Consider the following 4,247-nt stretch of genomic DNA (forward strand, 5'->3'; position numbering starts at 1 on the left):
CACAACAAGCAATCCTGACTCGTGAAATATAACTTGCCTTCTTTGAACTTAACCGTCCATCTGTCACCTTTTATATATTAGCTATTTTTTAAGTATTATTTTTCAGAGTATCAGTTTTTTATTATTTTACACTTTAACACATATACACGTGTCCCCCATTACAGAACTTTCCTAATTCCTCCTAAATCCCTTCCATTTCTCCGTTCCCCCTTCAGGTTCCTTACAATTCTGATCGACCTTGCTCTCAATTGAGTCATTGAATTCGGATACTCACTCTCAATGTATCCAATTCTATCAAAATCTTGGCCCAAAAAAAAAGAAGAAATGCTATTTGTTATACGGTTATATTCCATCTTCTGTTTCAAACCCTGGCGCGCGCGAGCTAGTTTTCTGTGTTATATATAGCGGTGTAGATTAGAAAGCAAGTCATGTGTCAATTACTCACCGGCGCTTTCCCAATTTTCACTTTCTGTTAAGTCGTCATTTTCCATTACTCTCTTTTCAAAATGGTAAACAAGAACTGGGCTTTAATGGCGGTTTTCTCATTCTTGGTTGCCAGCGTTGTGACAACAATGGCAGCGCAAACAGAATCTGCCCCTGGTAATGCTTCTCAATTTCGTACGCCCCTTCGATATGATTATTATGAGGAGAAATGTGGGAATGTTGAGAACTTTGCGAGGAGAATGATGCTGAGAATTGTTCAGCTGCAACACAACGCCCCAGCACAACTCTTACGCCTTCTCTTCCATGATTGTTTCATTCGGGTACGTCTACTCTCCATTTTCTGAATCCTTTGATTAAGTATATTCAATTTCTTATTTTGTCATTTTTTACTGTTTTACTGATTCTTGATATGTGCATCGTTCATGAGTTCTTTTTACTGGGTTTTGTGGAACTGTAAATTATTAAAAGAGACTAACGTCTTATGCTGTGTACTCTATTGTTGCATTAATGTTGTTTCACTTTTAATATTTGGAAGCAACTCCAATTCGTATTATCAAGAAAATGACGATAATTGATCTATTTTGTGTCGTTCCTTCTGTTATTTGATGCTGCTCTTAGTTTTTTTAGGTTCTACAATCTCAAGTGCATGTGACCTCGATACACAAAATATTTATAGTATTTTCACGGTTTGTCACTATTATTCCTCTGTTACACGTTCCATGCGTGTATCGATTGTGAATTCATTTTCTGTATTTCTCTTATAGATTTGTAGACATTTCTTTTATAATTGGGTCAGTTCCTGTTATCCTCCCAATTTTTAGAAGTGTGTCAAATTATTTGCTCTATGCAGACTTTTTGTACTGGTCTTGTCCATGTAGATATATATTGACAATACTTGGTGGATTTTGTATTTCTTATTTGCATTGGTTCCTGATGCGCGCACGTGCAAATGTATTTCTTTGATGTACTTGTGGATGCTTCTCTCTTAATAATTAGCCGCGTATCTTGATTCGTGCATTGTGCACATGTTATTCTTCATATGTTGTCATGTGTCTTTGTGCCTTGTGTTCGTCGTTTGATTTAGATGGAGGTTTTACCTGATCTTGGATCAGTTGCTTTCTCAGTTTTATGTTTATTGAGTTCCGAATATTTTTTAATGTATATTTACCTGTAGTTATATCCCTCTATGTATGTATCCTTTGGGTAATAAAAAGAGGGCGGGATGGTATTACTTCTGAAATAGAGGTGAGCTTTTAGAGTCCTAAGGGAGTCGAGAAATGATATTTAGCAAAGGAGCTCACACTGATTATGAAAACAATTCCAGACAATGAATTTTTTTCTTTTCTTTTTGGATAAGGCAGAGTTTCCAGACAGTGAAGTTTCTGTTTCATTGATTTCAGGATTGTGATGCATCTGTTCTGCTAGCTGACAGTAATAACGAGAATGGGACTGTTGAACGTGACGCCATCCCAAATAGGACATTGAAAGGCTTTGATTTCATTGATATGATATAAGATGAGATTGATGAGGCATGCCCTGGGGTTGTTTCTTGTTCTGATATCCTTGTCCTTGCAACAAGAGATGGCATCGTTCTGGTATGAATTTCTCCATATCCTTTGTTTCTTATAATCCAGCACCTTAAGTTTTTTGCTGATTTCTTCATTCTTACTCTTAGTACTTAATTTCTATTTTACATGGATCTGTTCTGTGTTCCTGTTCAAGGAGCAATTGGAGAATAGAATTTGGCGTGAAATGGATGTAACTCATGCACTAGCATGCAATCCATCTTTCTTGAAATAGTTTAGTTAAACGATCCTAGTGTATATTCAGATATTTAATACATAACAAAACATTTTACACCTTCTAGTGGTATCATTTACATGTCAACAGGGCATTGTTCAGAAAATATGGGAATATTCTTAAACAGTGCATTAGGGTATCTTCTATAGCTTTGCGGACTAAATTGGCATTTCAACTCCAAGTATTATATCTTTGAAGTAGTTTAGTTGAATGATCTTGTAGTGCATATTCAGATATTTAGTACATAATAGAACATTTTACACCTCTTAGAGGTATCATATATATGTTAACAGGGTACAATTCTGAAAATATGGTACAATATTTATAAACAGTGCATTTTGATATCTTCTAGTTTTGCGAACAAATTGGCACTTTATCGTCAAGTATTATATCTTTAAGCTTTAGTATAAAAAAGTATTATATCTTTAAGCTTTCCCTTTCACATGCTACTTTTGTACATTTTAGGCTGGTGGTCTATATTATCCTGTGCTTACGGGCAGAAGGGACAGTAAGGAGTCATTCTTTGATGAGGCAATGGCTGAAATTCCACGACCAAATGGGAATATCACTGAAACTCTTAGGCTGTTTTCGCTCAGAGGATTTGATGAGAGGGAAACAGTGGCACTACTTGGTAATCTTCTAATCCTATACTTTAATTTTCATATGTTGGAGTCTGCATCCTTTTTTGGAACACATGTACATCTTTTGAAATTTCTCTTCTGTTTATTTTCTTCATCATCTGAAGGAGGACATAACATCGGGAAGATTGGTTGTGAATTCATTCGGCCAAGGCTCAGTAATTTCATGGGGACAGGTTTACCTGATCCAACGATTCCTTCTGATTTTCTTGAAGAGTTGATACAGAAGTGTCCAGACGATAACAGCACCATCAACAATATGTTCAACGAACATACAGCGAGGGGTCTGAGTGAGTCTGCTATATCATACTCCCAGAGACTGTCAGCGCTTTCCTCGGTTGGAACTTCATTTGACAAGAGGACGAGGGCTGCTGTTTGCTGATCAACAGTTGATGGCTAATGAAAAGACGGCAGCGGTGGTGATGGATTATGCTTTGGATGAGGGGGCTATATTTAGGACTGAGTTTGCTCATGCCATGGATAAACTGTCAAATATTGGCGTTCTTACTGGATTCCAAGGAGAAGTTCGGCACAGTTGCTCCCATCTCAATTCTGATCAATGAGAACTATCGTTAGGAGTGGCCTAGTTATTAATCACTTTTCATAGTGCCTAATTTAGGGAAAACTTGGCCGGCATATAGTGAGTGAATTGTTTCCTTTGGATGCTAATGATCTAGCTACAATGACTAACTGATCGAACAAAGTTTCTCATGCTTGCATCTTTTGTACGTACAAATATGTGTGCCAATATAATATCCTGCTTTGAATTGGGAATTGCCTTCTACAGTAATAATTATGGTATATGATCTTGTATCATCTAACTGCAAGGAAAAGGGTTCAAATCAAGAAGAAACTCAAGAAATATATCAAGATTATTTCTGTTAAATTTCTGGGAGCATTAATTGTTGAGCGTGTTTCACCTTTTTCGATTGTAAAAAATAACTGTAGCATGTATGAAAACCTTTTTCTCCCCTAAAGTAATTACAATGCCAATATATACATATAGGAAATTGAACCGGTTAGTACTTGCTATTTTATCTTAAAAACTTGCCGCAAACTTAAAAAAAAAAGAAGGGGAATTGAAGGTTCAAATCTTGAAGATAGCTGTTAATTATAACATGATGCATAAACAAGAGAATCATATGCAGAAGTATTATAAACATGACAAGTTAAAAAAACTATAATTCCAAGATTTCGTTTCTTTTGAGTTCTTCATGTAACCCCGAACTACCCAAATCATCAACGGTCGACAAAGAAACATGAAATTCAAAGGTTTAAAGAAGTGATATCTTCAACAAATGATACGTGAAACTACATATCTAGAATGAGCGAACTTTGTTTTGCAAAAAAGAAGAGAAAGAAGGT

The 4,247-nt window shown here is 36.0% G+C and overlaps 1 pseudogene; it reads left to right on the plus strand.

The window, feature by feature from the left end:
* The first annotated feature begins 355 nt into the window (after positions 1-355).
* LOC104115464 (putative Peroxidase 48) lies at positions 356-3,656 on the plus strand (annotated as a pseudogene).
* Positions 3,657-4,247: the final 591 nt, after the last annotated feature.

The sequence above is a fragment of the Nicotiana tomentosiformis genome, chromosome 2, assembly GCF_000390325.3.
Source record: "Nicotiana tomentosiformis chromosome 2, ASM39032v3, whole genome shotgun sequence".
Lineage (NCBI taxonomy): Eukaryota > Viridiplantae > Streptophyta > Magnoliopsida > Solanales > Solanaceae > Nicotiana > Nicotiana tomentosiformis.